The 20668-nt window shown below is 37.1% G+C and overlaps 1 protein-coding gene and 1 pseudogene across 1 annotated transcript in view; one reads left to right on the top strand and one right to left on the bottom strand.

Annotated features, from left to right (window-relative positions):
* Positions 1-20668, bottom strand: part of KCND2 (potassium voltage-gated channel subfamily D member 2) — a 544708-nt gene that overhangs the window by 111477 nt on the left and 412563 nt on the right. The window lies entirely within an intron of this gene.
* Positions 13022-13308, top strand: LOC136324470 (cytochrome c oxidase subunit 6B1-like; annotated as a pseudogene).

Below are 20668 nucleotides of genomic sequence, written 5' to 3'. Positions count from 1 at the left end.
AAAACAAGTATGACAGAGAAAGCAAAAGAGATTTTTAAATTATATCCTTTGCTAGAAATATGAAATTATTCATCCACTTATTCTTTCAATAAAAAAATAAAAAACAACTAACAGCCATTGGTAATAATACAACTGAGTATTAAAGAAACATGGACATGACTGCATAAGTAAGGCAAAATTCTTGTTACAACCCAGGGGTCGGGAACCTATGGCTCGTGAGCCACATGTGGCTTTTTTGATGGCTGCATCTGGCTCACAGACAAATCTTTAATAAAAAAAATAATAATGTTAAAAATATAAAACATTCTCATGTATTACAATCCATTCATTTCCTACTGCTCATGTTCATGGTTGCGGGTGGCTGGAGCCAATCACAGCTGTCCTGTGGGACAACACCAAATTTTTATTGGATAATGCATAATGTACACGGGTCGTTGTATGGCTCTCATGGAATTACATTTTAAAATATGTGGCATTCATGGCTCTCTCAGCCAAAAAGTTTCCTGACCCCTGTTATAACCTATATATACATAAAAGAACCATATTCATATTTATGTGCATTCCTAAGTCTCCCCATATATCATATACATGAGAATAAAATATATATGTTCTGGTCAATGTTGCCACTAAATTTATTAAAAGATGTGAGTATATTTCCGTGTTAAGTGAGCATAGAACTATAAACATCATATAGAATACACACACAGAGGTGAGTGTTAAAACTAATGAAAATTTACAGGGAAATTAATCTGTATAAGTACATGACCAATATTGTGCTGAACAGCAATTAGACATGAAAAGAAACCCATTCCTGTAAATAAAAATAATTAGCATTTTTTTTTTTTTTACCACATGCACATCTGTCGACAAATCCTTGCCTTATTAACTTGACTAGGAACAAAAAGAGCCTTAGTTTCAATATGGTAATAAACTAATTAACTGCTTTTCTAACAAAACATAAATGTGTTTGTAAAAAGAGAGGTAAAGAGGAGAAGACTCGAGGAGGGCAGGCTGCACAGAAAACACCTTCTTTCAGCAGGAAAATAAGAATGATGGCTGTGATCCGTGGGTCACTGTGGAATGGTAGTACAGACAATGATTGTGATGAGATATCCTCCACCTTCCGAAAGCCACAGCAGCTGTGATTTAACTCTTTGAGGGTACTGTCCTCAAACCTCCAGCCAGTCACAGAGTGCTGTTTCAGGGAAGTGAGAGCTGTCAGACATTCTGGGGCTAGCACTGTGACAGCAAACACTAAAGTTCTGAATAGTGCTATGATGTTAACTTAAGGCAAATTATAATCACAGACTTCAAATTCAGATAGAGTGGTACCTTGACACACAAGCATTTTAAATCACGAGCATTTGAGAGATGAGCAGTCACTTGCAGGATTTTTTGCTTTAAGTCACGAGCAGATATTTGAATCATGAATGTTGGGCAAATGAGTTTGTAAAATTTGGGTTTTTTGATTTTGCTCACTTCACTTTTACTGTTAAAAATGGCGCTGGGCAGCCACGTGTGTGTGCTTGCCCTCAGAGCAAGGCAGTTGATCACAAATTGCGGATTACCTTCCTGCTTGGGGAAGACCATTGTTATGCTAATGTTTTCTGGAGAAGAGGTTTTGGCACCAGAAAAGTTTTAAAAAGGAGAGAAGAATAAGGAGGAAGAGAAGAAGCCATGATGGCAGAGTGAGAGCAGGGAGGATGCAGAGTGCTGAAGGAGGAACCAAGATGGCAGGGAAAGAGAGAGAAGCCAAGATGGCAGGTGCTGACGGAGAAGCCAGTTTGTACAGAGAGGAGAAGGGAGAAGGTGTGCAGATGGGGAATCAGAAGTGGCTGAGACTGGTGGGGGCCTTTGATTCCAGAAAAAAACGAGAGAAGATTCTCCTGGTTGTGAAATCAGAGAATGTGTCAGTGGCTTTGGGACGCCTATGTATATTTGCTCGTCGGCCAGTACAAGTCTGGATTAAAGGAATGGCCCACCATTTTTTGGTCCACTGTTTCTTTACCATCTGCCTAAATCTAATGGGAACCTCCATGTGTACGGCCATGACGGCCGTGACTACTGGCCATACATTTGGCATAGTTTGCGGCAGGATTCAGATCAGATCAGTATGGAGCCATCACCACCCTTGAGGGGTGGGTTAGAGGACTGCTTGTTGCTATGGTTCCCCATGGCTGTCCTTTTGAGGACCATGGGCTGGCTGATTTTTACAGCCTTGCCGAGAAAACTGGGAGCTCTGTGCAAGAGCTTGCCTGAGGCCTACTAACTGAGGAGTGAAAGGAGTTGGAATGGCCATGGGAGAAAGAGATGCAGATCCTGGAGCTGGAACAAATGCTGGGGAAGGAGGCCTACTGGGTTTGCGAGTTACACCTAGAAATGGAGTAGTCTCTGGAGAAGAAATTACAGGTTTGTGATTTGCAGTTTGCCCTGGAAGTTGTGGAGAGCTGGCAGCTGCAGGAGACTAAGCTGGAGCCATTCTGGTGGAGTGGCTCTGAGTCAGCAGGAGCAGGCATTTCCAGCTCCTCTTCTGAGGATGAGGAGAATGGGGCTAAAGTTGCCATCCGAAAACTCCAGAAGGTAAAAGCCCAGTGGCAAAGAGTACCTACTAAGCCCTGGTAGGTTTGCTATGATTATGGGACACAGGGGTGGATGGCAGCATGCTCTCTGGAGCAGAGGTGGAAATGTTGGCCGCCATTGCCATGTGCTCCCCATTGGGACAGCAACTTAAGAGCTGCCAGGACGGCAGGGTTGAGGGGGAAGGCTTGAGGCCCCATGTGTGTGAACTGACTCTTGGGCTGCAACCAGAGGGGGGCACCAGCTCTCTTGTTGGATAGATATGTGGCTTTTGGACAATATGAGAGACCCTGATGGAGGGGGGAGCAGGTCTGGTTAAAATGGTATGACTTATGCTGTTGCTATAATTATTTTTGTGTGATGTACCTAATTCTTTGCACAGGAATACCTGTGGTGTGAACTGCAAAGTGAGTAAAAGGGGTGGAATGTTGGGCAAATGAGTTTGTAAAATTTGTGTTTTTTGAGTTTGCTTACTTTTATTGTTAAAAATGGTGCTGAGCAGCTGTGTTTGAAATTGCTTATTACTTTCCTGCTTAGGAAGGGCCATTGTTATGCTAATGTCTTCTCCCCCTCTGCCAGCATCTTCACCTGACCTTGAAGGTAAATACACTTCATAAGCCAGTTTATTTCTTTACATTCTCTCTTATTATGTATATCTATATGTATTTGTTATTTATAAAGTACATTTTCTTATTTAAAAGCATGTAAAACAAAAAATTTGTGTGGTTCTGGGTCTGGAACAAATTAATTGCATTCCCAATAATTTAAATGGGGAAATTCAATTTGACACAAAAGCAAATTGAGTCACGAGCTCAGCCATGAAACAAATTAAACTTGTGTGTCAAGGTACCACTGTCTAGTTCATCAGTGGGGAGAGTCACTATGTATAGCGTCACTGTGTATAAGAGTAGTGCTAACAACAGAAAAAAACTCAAGTCATACTAGAAGTCAAGTTCAATATGTAGTAGTATAGAGATTAAGACTTCATGATGCTTCAGATGAAATAAATATTCTCAGCTTAACATCATTTTCAGTGAACACTATCATTTAGGCCATTTCTTAAAACTCTGTGTATCAGAGAAAAAGCCCTGAAAGTCTAAGGAAAAAAATGGCTCTTCGAGTTTTCTTTCTGTAAGATCAAATACACTTTTAGAAATAAACTTAAGAGGGAAGGATAAAAAACCAAAGTGAGCCTTTATTTTAGTTAATGGAAAATGCACTTTTCTTATGATTTACAGTCATTCTGTGCTGAATCTCTTTGCTGAGACAAAAACAAAATTCCTCTTTTCCGCACAGGTAGGATTGCTGTAAACTGCCTTGAATTTTGTTCAAAATAGCTTCTTCATTTAGAAACTGAGTCTCTAGGTTTCTGCTCCCCCATAAAATGGAAGCTGTGTGACGATTTATATATCTTGGAGTGGGGAAGGTCTTTCACTACATGTAAGTAGGGAAAGAAATCAGAAAGAAGGTTAATGAGAAATCTGACTTCATACAAAACAAATGTAAAGATAGTCGACACAAATCACAATAAATATTAATAAAACTGAAGGACAGATATTTCATATTAAGTGTCATAATTGACAAAATCTCCAATAGAGAGATTATTTTTAAGTAAGATGTCTTCGGTCATGATTGCATCTCAGAGTGAAACAATTCTGAGCTATTGGGAAAAGGGGGAAAGGCGCTATCATGGAAGAAGAGGAATGAGTCAGGAGTCAGGCTATGGAGATCAAAGATGCTGAGCCCATAGTGTGGCTGTTGTGTGGCGAATGCTTTTCAAGTTTCTTTTCATTGTTCACTTAGAAAGAGAGAATCTTGGTACTGGGCTGTATTAAATGTACCACATATGGTTGCCGGAAAATCTTAGGTCAGATAACCATAGGGAAAGGTTTGGACTGGAAAATAATTTCAGCAGATCTGCTAAAATTCCTAGTGCTATATTTTCATCTCTCTGAGGTGAAATGATTTCCTAGTCCAGACCTTCATAAAAATCTACAAGACTACAGATCCTGCTGGTGGGTGCTGACAACACAAGTCTGCTTTCTCACCTCCGATCCTTCCTAAAGGAGAGGAAAACTGGAACATGCTACATGTCTACTATACAAATAAACACTAAGATATCTGGCCACTGAAAATGAAACCCAACTTTAACGTGCCATTTATTGCATGACCAGCCTATAAGAAAACTTTTATAGCCGTGGGCACAGGGCTACAGTTCTGTTTAATCTCTTCAGTCAGTTAGGAAGTCTGGAACTATTTCTAAACTTGTACCTGTTTTTACTAAACCAATTTCCAGAGCCATTTAACAGCATATAACAAACTCCCTTCTCAAAGCAGATCACTGCAGGAGGAAGAGAGAGATTCAGGGAAGTCATAGGACATAGACAATGTCTACAGAGAGGAAGAACAACTTCGTAGGAGAAAAACAAACTAGCAACCCAGAGAACAGAATAACTATTCCTTTTCTCTCCCTTTTCAGATAATGTTAACAACTGGTTATACCAATGTGACCAAAATAAGTCTGATTTTAACTTAGACATTTAGACAAGACCAAATCTCAGCCAGCAAACACAACTGTTAGCATTTAGAAGAATTATTGACAAGTTATTTTTAGTTTAGGATGTATTAGGAGAAGGGGTATATATTAGACACACAAAAGGTTTCTGGCCTGACCTGTGGTGGCGCAGTGGATAAAGCATCAACCTGGAAACGCTGAGGTTGCCGGTTCAAAACGCTGGGCTTGCCTGGTCAAGGCACATATGGGAGTTGATGCTTTCTGCTCCTACCCCCTTCTCTCTCTTTCTTTCTCTCTCTCTCTCTCCCCCCCATAATAAATAAATAAAAAAAATTTTAAAAAAAGGTTTCTGTAGAAGGTCTTGATTTTAAGCAAAAGTATTCTAAATTAACTTCCAAATATAGGAGCTGGCTTCTGACAGAAATGAGTGTTTTCCAGTAAACAGAACTTATAGCCGTAATAAAATTAAGTTATTTGCTGTGATATGCATATCCCTCTCATTGTGGAAAGACAAACATTTTCTGACCATAAGAGACATTTAGTTTAGTTGAGACAAATCTGGATGCTGTCATCTAGACCAGAAATAAAATCTTTGCTAATAATTTCTTTGCTTTGATATATTTTATACAAACATAAAGTATTATAGAAATTAAAAATGGCCATTTCTAAATAAATAAATAAAAATAATTAAAATTTAGCCTGACCTGTGGTGGCACAGTGGATAAAGCGTTGACCTGAAATGCTGAGGTTGCCGGTTCAAAACCCTGGGCTTGCCCGGTCAAGTCACATATGGGAGTTGAAGCTTCCTGCTCCTCCCCCCCTTCTCTCTCTCTCTCTCTCTTTCTCTCTCCTCTAAAATAAATAAATAAATAAAAATAATTAAAAATGGCCATTTCTGGTATTTTGTTCTTTTCTAGAAGTTTGGAAATTGATTTTTAAATCATTTATATTAACAGTTTTCTTGGTAAAGTTAACAGTTATATTATTTATAGTATCTACCTTTCTAGAATGGTCAAATTTGGTTTGGTAATAGAACCTTTAATATCTGGGCCTCAGAAATGAACTAAATTCTAGTATCTGACTAATACTATCCCAGTAGTGCTAAAACAGAATGTCCCTGATACAGATAGCTTTCTCACATACTGTATAGTGGTCATCTGATATTCTCATCATACTCTCTTTATATATACTATTCTGAAATTCTGTCCTAACCTTTAACTATTACCCTACATTCTCAAACACCCTTATGAATTTTTCATTCTGTTTCTTATGAACTAGGACATAAGTTAGTCAATCTTTGAATATATCTCACTTTAAAAACATATATACGTTCATCGAAGTTCACTTTGAGATGACTTTTAGTAGGATAGTATCAGGAAATAAACCTAGATAACATATGTTTTTCCTAGACTATGCCCTGAAAATAGCTAATAATAATAACATATAAAAATAATAAGATTATACAATAAAGTATTTTATTTTAAATATTTCTTGCATTCATATCATTAAAAATAAATATACCATGGAAACATTCTCTATTTTTGAAAGTAGGTAGTAATTATTTTTGTTTCACTCACAGTTAATGTATGTAAAGATTCTTGCACAATTAACAATTTTGTAGTGTGCTGTGTGTGTATAATATAGATTAAGAAGTATATTTAAAATCAATTTTTGAAAGAAATTATTGTTCGTATTTATCAGGTTATAAGCATGATTGGTCTTTAAAGGGACTTTGGCTTCTAATGTGATAGAATGATTCCCCCAAATTCTGAAATAGTGTGAGCCATTTATTTTCCTAAAGACCACCCATAGATATATTTAAAATGAAACACTATATAGTTTAAGATATAGCTTTCTATTACTTTGATCAAATCATGCACACCCATGGCAACAGAGATTGCTTTTATAGTTGAGTATTATATACTTCTAAGTTAATAATTTTGAGAAAAATATGGAAACATAAACCATATAATGAAGTTAACTCCACAAATTAAAATATTTCTTATTCTATGTTGAGGTATAGAAAGTGCAACCTATATACGGAGCCCACTTTTACATTTTATTCTTATTATAATAATGTCACTCACAAGGTGAAAATTAATATTCTCAGTTCTTTGCTTAGGGACAAAAAATATTGGTATGTGTAATAACAGACTGGCTTTATAAGGTCTCGCCTTGTTTGGTGAAAGATTCCAATATTTGTTGCTCTAATTTTGTCATTCCTTTAATTAGTGAACTTTTCACCCCACATCTACTACATGCAGAACTTGGTCCCATTTCACCTGGAACGATTTTGTGACATATCTTATGCAATGACACGCTCTTGAACCCGAAGAGCACCATATATTAGATGTTATTGTTGTAGAGTAGAAAAATACATTAAAAAATTTCTGACACTTATTGTGGAAAAAAGCATGTGATTCTGGTATTCAAAAGATATGATTAAATTCTTAGTTGTTTTGTTTTACAGAGGTGTAATCTTGGCAAATTCCTTAACCTCTTGGAAATACAGTTGTTTCATCTACAATTGACTACTTCATAGAGAAATAGTTAGATTTAAATAGATAATCATGTGAAAATGTTATTTAAATTTTGCAGTAGTTTCTAAAGTTTCACTGATATAATAAATTATTATTCCTGCTTAAAGAGGTAGACTATCTAACAGAAAATTAATCCCTTCAACTGCACTGACACATCTTTATTTCTCTTTAAAGTATTTCACAAAAGCCATGAAATGTATTTCATATCATTAAACATTTATATAAGGGAATGTTTTATAAAACTAAAAAATTGTATATATAAATATTATAAATTATATGTTATATAATACTTTTTTTTTGTATTTTTCTGATGTTGGAAACGGGGAGGCAGCCAGACAGACTTTCGCATGTGCCCGACTGGGATCCACTGGGCATGCCCACCAGGAGGCAATGTTCTGCCCATCTGGGGCGTTGCTCTGTTGCAACCAGAGCCATTCTAGCGCCTGAGGCAGAGGCCATGGGCCCATCCTCAGCGCCCAGGCCAACTTTGCTCCAATGAAGCCTTGGCTGCAGGAGGGGAAGAGAGAGACAGAGAGGAAGGAGAGGAGGAGGGGTGGAGAAGCAGATGGGCACTTCTCCTGTGTGCCCTGGCCAGGAATCGAACCCGGGACTCCTGCACACCAGGCCAACGCTCTACCACTGAGCCAACCAGCCAGGGCCTATAATAAAATTTTTATACAATGAAGTTTATGTTTTAAATATATAGAAAGTTCTGGATACAGAATTCTCTTTGAGGGCAATACCAATATCTTTGATCCTGGGATGTATTTGTGATATAATAGGGAAAAGATTAAAAAGAAAAAAGAAAAAAGGGTAAGAGCAGCTCTCATAAGAATATAGAGAAAATAAAGCACTTTAGAAAGAGGCTTCCAGGCCCTGGTTGATTGGCTCAGTGGTAGAGCGTCAGCCTGGCATTCAGGAGTCTCAGGTTCGATTTCCAGCCAGGGCACACAGGAGAAGCGCCCATCTGCTTCTCCACCCCTCCCCCTCTCCTTCCTCTCTGTCTCTCTCAACTCCTCCTGCAGCCAAGGCCCCATTGGAGCAAAGTTGGCCCAGGCGCTGAGGACGGCTCTGGTTGCAACAGAGTGATGCCCCAGATAGGCAGAGCATCGCCCCCTGGTGGGCATGCTGGGTGGATCCTGGTCAGGCAGATGCGGGAGTCTGTCTGACTGCCTCCCCGTTTCCAACTTCAGAAAAATACAAAAAAAAAAAAAAAAAAGAGGCTTCCACAGCAAAACTCCAGAAGTATTTTAATTAGATTCTGAAGATAATATTTTTGTATAAACTTAAACTAAGCATCAAACCCCAGCACCCACGAGGACAAGGAAGTTCTAAGAGCTCATCTTACAAGGAGTGACAATGGCTGGTTTTCAGGAAACGTGTTAGCAGGTAGGTATGACAGTGCGTGTTATTCTTTTCTTTCATTTTCTTTATCTTTTATCTTTATGCTTTATAACACAGAACACTGGCTATTCTTTCCAGAAAATTTTTTATACTAATTAGATTTTTAAGTATGAAATGTGCTGAAAAAAGAAAAAGAAAAATTCTCAGAAAAGTTTTAAAAAGATCCTCACATTAAAACAATCATCTAGTTCAGTGATATAACAATGACATGAATAGTGTCTTATTACATTTCATGTCATTGCATGGGTATTATGCAATGGCACTTTGAAGTTTTATCCATCAGTCCATTGCATCTGGGGGGCATTTCTCCTGGGGTGACCATGCATAAGTCCAATTAAAGTCAGTGGGACTCAGGTGCCTTGAGGAAAAGAGAGGCAGATATTGGGAGAAACTTTCTATTATCCATGTGATTTGTACAAGGTCACAGATTATTTTGGTCTCTAAAAGCATGCCAGTGGAGGGAAAGCTTGGATGGAAAGCTTGTCTGCTTGTCTCTAGGGAATCTGGAGAGCACCGGGGCCTTTCGGAGCAGCCAAAGAGACAATCTCATTTCATTTCCCCCCTGTGTTCTCCTTGAGTTCAGCATTACGGGATTAACTGGGGCTGCCAAGAGACAGCCCCTGAATGAGCTGATGCCAAATCTACAGAGTGTAGGTAATTGGATCTGCTGGGTTAACGAAGCAGCTGGCCCACAGGACACCCTGAGGACTTCAATCGGATTCCATTGTAACTCTCTGGGTAATTGCCCGATACTGTTTGTAGAAAATATCATTCCTCCACTACCTCTTTCCCTTGTCTTCACTCCGCAGTCTTCCTAGGAGACGTGTAGCCCATGTAGCAAGAAATGAAAATCATATCATCAACCTGGTCCCCAGCTGATCTCTCCAATGTCTGAATGATATTTGTCAGAACAAGGAGCCAAAAGAAAGGTTTACACCGGGAGCTATCATATTATTGATAATAATAACCAAATTTCCCAAAACAACTAGCGTAGAACTTTTCCTCTTAGGACACATTTCTGAAGAATTTGCCTTAGAACTTTAGCCTGTTCTCTATGGAAATATACATTTATATAAATATAAATCATTTAAAAATGTGGAGCTATATAATGTTGATAAATAAGATTTATACAAGGCCTCTTACGTTTATGAGGCATTTTTATTCAACACAACTATTTAATGAAACAGTTCCAGAAGCCTATAGACATTTACTTTTCTTCTTACCATATATATATTAAATCCAAATATAACATTCACATTAACATCAAACACACGTAAAATATGAAATTTCTGAAGAGGAATGATGACATTTTTTAGTACTTCGATGGTGGTGCCAACATTTCATTTAGGGTATTTATATGTGTCACCTAAAAAGGACAATAAATTTCAGTGAAGGCTCAATATATCACAGGACTTTTCATCAACATACTTCGCAGGGTAGGCTAAAACCACAGAGGGAAAGAAGAAATATTGCTGAATAATCAATCTTTGAAAGCATTCAATGTTATTAAAAAAGCTACATTTAAAATATCCATAAGTCTAAAATATGAATGTGTCGGAAGTAGTGTGATGCAGATGTGTGGCTGAGAGTTCTATGCAACCTCTACCTTTCTTTCTGTAATAATAATCACTATTCAGATTATTAGGTAAAATGTATTTGTAATGATATAAAATGGGATATTAGTGATCCTAAGGCTTCAACAGGGACCTCAGTCCTGGGGATAGTTAAACCTGTTTGTGGAAGCATTTGTTCCCAGAGGCGGCACTTCCTAGTTCAGGCAAAATAATTTCCTTCACAGCCAAACACATAATCAAACGAGGCACACAAAATTGTCAGTTTTAAGGATAGATGAGGTGGATTAGAAACATTCATTACTCTTATCTGCTACTGAAGACTAGAATAAAATTTGCTTATATTTCCTGTATCTTGAGTTGGATTGGACCTTGTCTAATAATTCAGCACATTAAGCAAGTATTGACATGAATCTATAAAGAAACCACTGTGCTCATGGTGTTTTAAATGACCAGCAGCATTGGGAAGAATGAGGTGGATACAGATTTTTTCCCTTGGTGCAGATTTGCATCAATCTCTGTTAGAGCTGGAAGTATCATATTTTAAAGTGAAAGGCCAGACACTGGAGTTGTACCCCTTGTATCTTTTGTACGGAATCATCTATTCACTCCAAAGGACCAACTTAACTCTTCGTTCTTAAGCTTTGCTGTCTGTTACTTAGAATATATTATATGGAAAGGAGTAGTTCCCTAAGATCCCACTATAAAAGAAGGTTTCCTGAGTCTGCTGCCTTTGAGATTATTCTTTTTCATTTCCTCTGTAAAAAAAAAAAAAAAAAAAAAAAGGTAAATGTTTGATCTTCTACTGCCAAGTAGGAGATCTCTTCCCGAGATAAACACCATCAAAGCTATTGTGGTAGCTCTCTCTCCAGGCTTCAGTCAGTAATACCAAGGTGTGTGTGCATGTGCATGCTAGCATCTGGAGTGCTCTCAGGTATAAATGAGGCACCAAAGGAAAACTGTTCTATGAAGTTCATTCTGGGAAAATGAGCTTAAAAACACTCTCAGTGGACTATCACTAAAGAGAAATTGGGCAAAGCGACAATGTCTATATTTTTGTTTTTGCTTTTATAAAGTCACTCTCCACAAATACACACACACACACACACACACACACACACACACACACACTGTCAGCCCTCTCTCCCAACAGTAGGTATTACTTTAAATAATCTACACATCTTTAACACTCTTAATGGTCTCTTTCATTTCTATACAAGCCTAAAACATGTAGGAGGCACCTGCTGGGTGCAAGTAGTCTTTTGATTTCCAGAGAGAACTTTCTATTTTGAAGTAGAGGGAGGTATGTAAGTGTCCTCAGTAGGAACACACTGTTTACAAATGGGACCTATTATTCTCAAAATCTTAGGGAAGAAATTATTTGTCATCACACTGACATCTATACACATATCATCTTTACTCCTTTCCTACGGGGTAATATAATTCCATCCAAAGGATTCTTTTAGGATCTAGATGAAATCTAACCTCGAGAGAATAAGCTTAAAAATTGGTAAAGTGAATAGCTACTCAACAGGTAGAAAATCAAAATCCTTCTCTGAATGTCAGGAAAATGTCTCCTTTTTGCAAATTAGTTTTCTCCTGCATCTATAATGGAACTGGTCCCATCCCTAGAGGCACATGTAGGGGTTATCTCAAAGTTATGATACAAATGCATCTGCCTCTCAGTTGGCTTTTTGTTCTGTGTGTCTTGCGGATCACACTACCTGGAAGCTCAGAGTGTTAACCACGGACAGTCTACATTGGAGAGGTGTTTTAACACTTCATATCCCTTTTCAGACTTAAACAGTGAAATGGAAAAGATGAAAACAGCACTTGAACATGTAGAAAAGGTCTTTTTCCAGTCTGGGTCTAAGGAATGCTGAGGGAAGACCTTCATGCTAAATTTACCTGTCAGACCTTTGGCTCTGACCTTGACTTTACTCCAGTCACTTTATTTCTTCTCTACCACTTAAGGCAATATAATCTAACATTTCAATTTTAATGTATTTTGTCCTGGTTTCTCATTACTGTTTCCCATGCCAGTGGTGTTTGTGTTCTTGGAAAATGGTTACCACCCAGTGCCTGGTTTTTATACTTTCTTTTTGCTTTGATACATGTTTCCCACTGGGTTGTCATTTTCAAACTCTCGGCAAAAGCCATCCAGGAACCAATCTCTTCACATTAGATCCTAGAACTCTGGGATTGTTATCATAACTCAGGACCAACCTCTTCAATCATCCCAACTCTGACTCAGTAGAAATGCACCATACATGGGTTCCTTTTTCACCTACACAGCAATAAACTCAAGTTAACCTACTTGTCCACATACAAAATAGGCACTGTATTTGCTAGAGAAATTGTGGCCTTAGGTTAATGCTTTTATCAGAAACGGACAGGGTCACACTGAGCTGTGAATGGCGTCAGAGGCATTGTTAAGTGTCAGCAAAGTGGCAGAAGACATTAAGACCAAAATCAAGAAATACCAGACAGACCCTTTTAACAGCCCAACCAGAACCAGTCCAAGAACTGTTGGCAGAGCTACCTGGAACTCCAACACTAAGTGAAGGCAACGAATGCTAATGGGGGTGATATTTCCATGTGCGAATAGTACCAGGGTGTATATAAGTCCCTTGGACTCATTTCCTGGGTGTCAGTCTGGGACAACCTCAGGGCAGAAGGCATGTTTCCTGGGAATATCTAGACTGGCTGCACCCCATCTGTCCTCTGTCCTCCATCCTTCTCCCAAGGAAGTGAATGTGGACTTGGGTACCTCCCACCCTGGGATCCTGAATCATGGCTTCACCAATAATAAATACTTGTTGGAAAGTGAAAAATAAAAGGAAAGAAGTGAGCAAGAAAAGAAGCCTTTCTGAGTTCATACAGTATTGTGATTTAACAATGAATCAAACTGAGTTATCCCTCAGTCTAGACTGTGTATTCCTCCAGGACAGACCCCATGTCTTACTTCCGGCACAGAGAATAAAGCCAAGTGCTGGCACAGGACGGGTCCTCAATGAATGCATGTTGAGTGACATTCCGTGGTGGGTCTGGAGTCTGGATGAACTGTCTTCTCTCTATAGTGGGTTTCCATATGGAGTCACAAAGGTGAAATTTGTAAGTGTCAGTTTTCTTACTCATAGTTCTCCAAGTCCCTGACTGTAGAGGATTGTCAGTTGGCCCAAGGAATCACGGGCACAGTGTCAAAGAGTTGAGAAGCGGTGCTAATACCTGGTGGATGGTAGAGGAGTAATCTACCAATGAAATACTCTGCAAAATGCTTCTTCCTCCATGTATTTTTTTTTTTTTTGGTTATGTATTTTTCTGAAGTGAGAAGTGGGAAGACAGAGAGACAGACTCCTGCATGCAACTGACTGGGATCCACCCAGCATGCCCAGTAGGGGGTGATGATCTGCCCATCTGGGGTGTCACTCTGTTGTAACCAGAGCCATTCTAGCACCTGGGGCAGAGGTCATGGAGGCATCCTCAGTTCCCGGGCCAACTTTTGCTCCAATGGAGCCTTGGTTGTGGGAGGAGAAGATAGAGATAGAGAGAAAGGAGAGGGGAAAGGGTAGGGAAGCGGATGGGTGCTTCTCCTGTGTGCCCTGGCCAAGAATCGAACCCAGGACTCCTGCACGCCAGGCCGATGCTATACCACTGAGCCAATCGGCCAGGGTCCATGTGTGTTTTTAACCTAAATGATGTTCTTAGTAGTTTACTTCACAGATTTTCACAAACAGCTCTTCTATGCATGCATTCATGCCATCAAGACATTTCACTGAGACTCATTTAATTATATTATTATGCCAGTAAAGCTTCAAATATGTGGGAACTCAGTCTCTTCAGAGTGAAAAAAAAGTGCAGCTTCATTTGGCAAGAAGCAGAATATTGGCAAAGAGAGTAAAAACTCTAGTTAATCACAATTTTAACCACTATCTAGTTGACATGTGCCTGCTGTGCTAATTGCTTCATTACTTAATTATGCAAAAAATAACAGCATTCACAGCAAACATAGCCCATGAAGCATTATTAAAATACAAAGAAACATGCTTTAGACTCTCTCATGCAAACATAAATATTTCATTATAAAGAAGAGTGCTTATTACATAATAGCAAAAAGGATTTTGCAGCTAGTTTGAGTTCTTCCTTTAACTAAACTTCAATAATGCCCTTATGCACCATGACTTCTGCTGTCTGTGGTTACAATCTTAGACCTTGCCCTGATTCCCACCTCACAAGCCAAGATTTATTTAGGGCATTCTTATAGATCTCTTCTCTAACAGATAATTTATGACCACTAAGTATTTGTTAAATAAGAGAAAAATATGAATAAGTGAGTAAATCAGCAAATAAATAAAGTCATAAATCAAGAGAACAACTGGAGAATTAGAAGTGAGGCTCAAGGACTACTTACTCAAACTTAAAATAGTAGATCCCAGAATGAAGCAAATATGTTTTGGAGCTTAGCAGTAGTGTACTTGGTCCAGAGATTGATTTTTAAATAAATATACCTATCCCTTGGCGAGAAAATTAACAGTGCCATTTGAAGTCTTCCTATTCCATTGCTTTAAATGTTTTTTAAAAGTCTTTAAAGATTGTTCTTGGAGAGTATAAGACTCATCTGAGAAATTATTTCATTATTTTTCTTTTCCCCTCCCTCAAGCTCTAAAACAAGATTTCACCCATGCAATTATCTTCACCATGTGTAGCTCTTAAATTTGGATGGCTTAAAAACATCAAAGGTACACATGAAGGTAAAATATTTGTCATTGCTGAAAACAGTTTAGATAAAGTTTTTGTCACCATGAATATCATTTTTACAAAAGGATCTTTGGGTATCTTAAAAGTTGGAGGCATCCTTGGAATAACTATTGGTGCTCCAAGTGTATTCTCTGAAGCAGGCAACAAACTGTCATCTGATTACATTATCTGTGTTTTATTTGAAATCTTTTACAGTTTAGCAAACAGTCTCACCCCTCCCCTTATATCTACCAACATCTGTGTAGCTCTTAGCATGTTTTCAGTATATTCTAGGGTCTCAGCATAAAGACAAGGAAATAAGGTCCTGTTCTCAAACTTTATCTGAGACAAATATACTAGACACATTAGAGTAGCAACCAAAGCAAATGTTTAGTTCTCTCAATGGGTTTCAAGATAAAATATATTGATTTCTGTTCTAGTCAACTGAATGATTAATGTTATTTTATTCATTCATTTCTCTGTTACATCTAACAGTTCACTTTTGACTGTCCAGGTATTTATGTATGACCTGCTCTAAACTCTAGAGTTACAACTGTGAACAAGACAGACAAATCTCCAAAAAAACCAAAAACCAAAAAACACAAAACAACAACTTACATGTCATGACTATTTTCAGAAGGAAATGAAAAGGTATTAGACTAGATTTTCACTAGCAGATGGGTCTAACCTCGTTCAAGGGGTTGAAAAAGCCTCCCTAAAAATGTCAACAAGTAGATTTTGAGGATCCATAGAAATCATTCAAGTGAAAAAGAAGTAAGAAAATTCCAGAAAAAGAAATCAACACGATGTGTCTAAGACATGAGGAGAGGTGGTATGGGGTAGTTCTGCAGCCATTCCAAAATTGTTGACATCTGGACCTTATTTGAGGAGCAGCCTGAAGTGTAGGTGGACTGAGAGGGATGGAGGATGGTGGTCAGGCAGAGTCATGGATTTGATTATTACCCTAAGGTCAGTGGGAAACTACCATAGGGTTTTAGACATGGAGGAGAGTTGGTTACTTTTGTAATTTTAAAATTTCACTTTGGCTGCAAACTAGAGAACAAAGTGGAGGTAGGCAAGAGAAAACATGAGGGCTCCAGGAGTTACTGCAAGTGTCAAGTCAGAAATGATGGAGGAAGTAGTTATGGTGGGAAATGGATGGCTTTGAGAGTTACCTGGGTACATTTAAGAAACTTTGTGATGGATAAGATATGACAAGTAACTTAAGGGTGGTCACAAGGATAAAGCTCAGGGTTCTAGACTGCGTACAGAGTACTTGGTTGCACCAATTTCTGTGATGCGGAACATGGAGAATGGATCAGTTTAATGTTGGTCTTATTAAATATAAAATGCGTTTGAGACATTTTAGTAGAGAAGGCAGGAAGCAGTCTCTGAAATTGACAAATAATACTATCCAATTCTTGGATATAATTTTGTGTGTTTACAGCATGTTTTCACTCTTAGAACTCTAAAGAAAATTCTGATATAAGAAGACATTATAATAAGTATTATTATTCACTTAATATAGTGGCTGCTGAATATTCCCATTTTATGAACAAAGCATCCAAGGCTGAAAAAGTTGAAAAATGTTTCTAACCCCAGGTTAGAATTTGTAGTTCTAAGTTTTATAGTTTATCTATTAGATCAATGTTACAGTATCTAAAATGAAAAGATTCTACAAATGTAAAGGATCATAGTGATATTAGATGATATTTGGGGGAAGTTACCTTTGCTTCATAACCATATATAGTTCATGCATTTAATAAAATGTTTTCTTTATACTCAAATAGTTTCAAAATACTTGTCAGATGTTCAGATTTGAAAGTCTTGGTATACTACCCAATTTAAAACCATGCATTCTCTAAACAATATAATGTCAACATAAGTTGTGACTTATAAATTTAGTTACCCATAATGCAAAACTTGCCATTTTGTAGGAAGAGATTACTAAGCCTTATCACTTGTATACCATGTGGTGAATGCAGAGTAGCAAAATGATTGAGAAGATGGACTATGAAATTAAATTCTTTCGATTCCCATCTTGGGCCCATAACTTGCAAATAATTTTTTGATAAAGCACCTAAATTTTCTTAACTCCACTTTCCTTATCTGTAAAATAAGAACTAATAATACTCATGAGTTTTTCAAAGAGAATAAAATAAGCTCCCAAAACATAAGCTTACTTAAGCCTGGCTCTTATTAATAGATGATGAGCTAACATTGTCTAGAAAACAACATGACTTTTTCTTCCAAATGTTTGTTCTTTCTTGACCTGCATTAAATGCTACCAATAGACCTGATTTCTCTCTGTATAAATCCATTGTAGATTCAGGTTGTGCCTCAATATTCTGGTCCTTGATTGAAAAGAGATTTTCTCTGCATCAATGAATAGCTTCCCCAAATAAAACAAGCTTTTTGCACCTACCTGCCAATTTGCTCAAATGGAAACTTTGTAACTAGTAGCATTCTTCTTGTTTTAAACAGCTCTAGTCAGAGAGCAACCAGTAATAAGGGCAACAGTGAAGAAATTGGCAATTAATTTAAAAAGAAAGACAGATATCCTAATCCTACCTTCACTCAATTTCTTTTTCCTCTGAGAAGGAGAAAAGACTTTTCTTTCAATACTTGAAATGGCAAAAAGTGGATGTTTAAATTGAATGATTTACAATGGATAAGCTTGTGGGTAACTGTTTTGTTACCAACGGAACTATTTTTCTCCTAGCTTGGTGAACAGTGTAGCAATTGGAGATTGAGTCAGAGAAAGCAAGCAATGGTTAGTCATGGGACATTCTGGGTGTGTGGACTCTAGGCAGCTAATCAGATAGCTGTCGACATGTGTGACATGGAGCCCCTCTAGGTTCAAAGGCTACCTCTAAAGGTAACAAAGCACAATATTAACCCAGGTCTTCCCTCTGTGATCTGTGGCAAGCTACCTAACCTCCCCATTCCCATTTCCTTATCTGTGAGATGGTAAAGAACACCTCCTGATGTTGTAAGATTTAGTGGGTTAATTTACATAGCCTGTATGTTATGTAAAGGGTAATGAATAAATCAGGCTTACTATTACTTAATACAATCAAATGAATAAAAATAAACAAACATGGGAAGTTTTGGTCAAACATAATCTTTTTCTCATCTTATAATGAAAAACAAAGACCTCCCTGTAGTGGTAGTAAAAAATACATTCGGAATGCTCCTTTCTCTTTCAATAATTACAGAGAGCTACTTTCTTATTCTGTAGATTGCATACTTCACCTCTTTAACAAAAAAGTATAGCTGTAATTTACAGGTTGCTGTCTCTGGCTTTAAAAATTCATTTCTTTTAACTACTTTCAATTTCTTAGAGGCAAGGCATATACATGAATGCAAGATATATGATTTTCTAGAATATGCCCTTGTTTCTCACTGTTTAGTGTATGTGCATATATACTGCCAAAATTATATCCTAATGATAGAAAATTGCAGAATTAGGAGATATTCTGTACCATTTCTTTTTAGAAATAGAAAATTGGAAGACTTTAATAGCAAATGCTGCATTATGAATGTAATTTATGGGAATTGGGCTCCTCTAATCATATAGAAACCATGTTATGTCTCGGAGAGGTTATAAAAATATAGAGAAATCCACTTATCCTCTAAGAAAATTGAGGTCTTAAGAGTACTGACAAGAAGCTGAAATTGAGCGGGGAGGCCTCACATCATAGATTGAGACAGTGTCCTAATGATTTCATTTTGTGAGGCCACAACATACGGGGTACATGAATAAAATAGAGACAATGCTTAGCACATGAGATAGCTGCTATTTTAATCTTTCTCTGTTATTCCTAGTAAGAATTTTCAAAACAGAATTTGTACATTTGTATAATGAAAAGTTTAAAATCCCCATTTCTGGGTTAACTTGAAAATAATGAACTCTTCGCACTTGATGCTTTTATTATAAGCTGATAAATGAATTATGCATATAAAATTCTTTTCCATATTTTTTATTCATAGATATAAATGCCAGTCTAGGCAATGCAATATGTAAACCAAACAATAGTCATTTTTTTATTATATCACCCAGAATTTTAACTCCAGAAAACAGTTAAATGTGCTGTTTTAGAAAGCACTGTGTCAAATAGACTATGCAATTTTATTTCTTGCCAAAGCAAAAATCTAATGTTGATTATTCTGTGTATCCTCCTAAAAAGTAAAAAATACTCATATAAAAGCTTAAATTTTTAATGAGGTCTTTCACATTTGCATTATTTTAAGCCTTTGCAAAGTAATGAGTTTCAGTAACTTCAGATACTAGTTTTGATTTTAAAAACTGCAGGGCCTCAAATGGAATTGTGACTATATAAGTGCTGGGTGACTTCATATAGTAGATTCATTTTTTAAATTCTAGACAAATCCAGTAGCATATCAGAAAAAAAAGAGTTGGATAAATAATGACTCAATAGATAAGTATTGTAGAATACTATTTAAACTTGAATAAGCAGTATTTTATAATATCTTATATTTGATTTAGGGCCATCTGAAAAGAAAGGATCAAAATATTACCTTGATAAAATGTTCAGTTGTTTCCCAAGATAATAGATGTTTCTTCTTCTATGAACAGCTTTGGAAGCAATTGATAGAAATACATCTAGTTTCTCTTAAAAAGCAGATCCTTAAAGTGGATGTGATTGCTAAAGCCAAGATTTTCTAATTTATAGGTTTAGTTAGCACTATTCTCATAACATTAGCAGGCACATACACCTAACTTTAATTTTTTCCATAAAATATTGTTCTAGTCTGCTTATGGATAGAATAATTTTCTTATTAACACAACAACAAATGAAAATGCAAAACTCTAACTTAGATATTTTAAAAATTATGTGATTTATCTTAGAAAGCCATATTGTGAGCAGCATACATGACTTAACAGCTTTTGAGACACCACAGTTCTCATTCATTCAGTAGTTAGGGAATTTTCTAATGATATAAACAATAAAAAGACATTTTGTTAGTAATATGTGGATATTGGTATTGACTATGTTTTATCAATTGCTCCTTTATGAAAATATTTATAACAAGTTGTTATGAAATAAAAAGATCTAAGCTTTTGGTATAACAATTTATCTACTATTCAGTCTGAAGTCATAGACATGGTTGAATCATATCTAGATATTTCTATAGAGCAATGGAAATTGATATTTCTATAAAGCAATTGTTTTTTTTTAAAAAAAAACAAAACAAAACTGTTTGCATACTAAAGAAATGCAACAGCAACTTTGTTTCTTTAACTCATTGGCTATGCACTAAGATTCTGTCCTAGACATTTTTTTTTTAAGATACTATAG

This window comes from Saccopteryx bilineata, chromosome 2, assembly GCF_036850765.1.
Source record: "Saccopteryx bilineata isolate mSacBil1 chromosome 2, mSacBil1_pri_phased_curated, whole genome shotgun sequence".
NCBI lineage: Eukaryota > Metazoa > Chordata > Mammalia > Chiroptera > Emballonuridae > Saccopteryx > Saccopteryx bilineata.
Note: the sequence above shows the minus strand (reverse complement) of the source record. Positions and strands in the feature narration are given on the sequence as shown.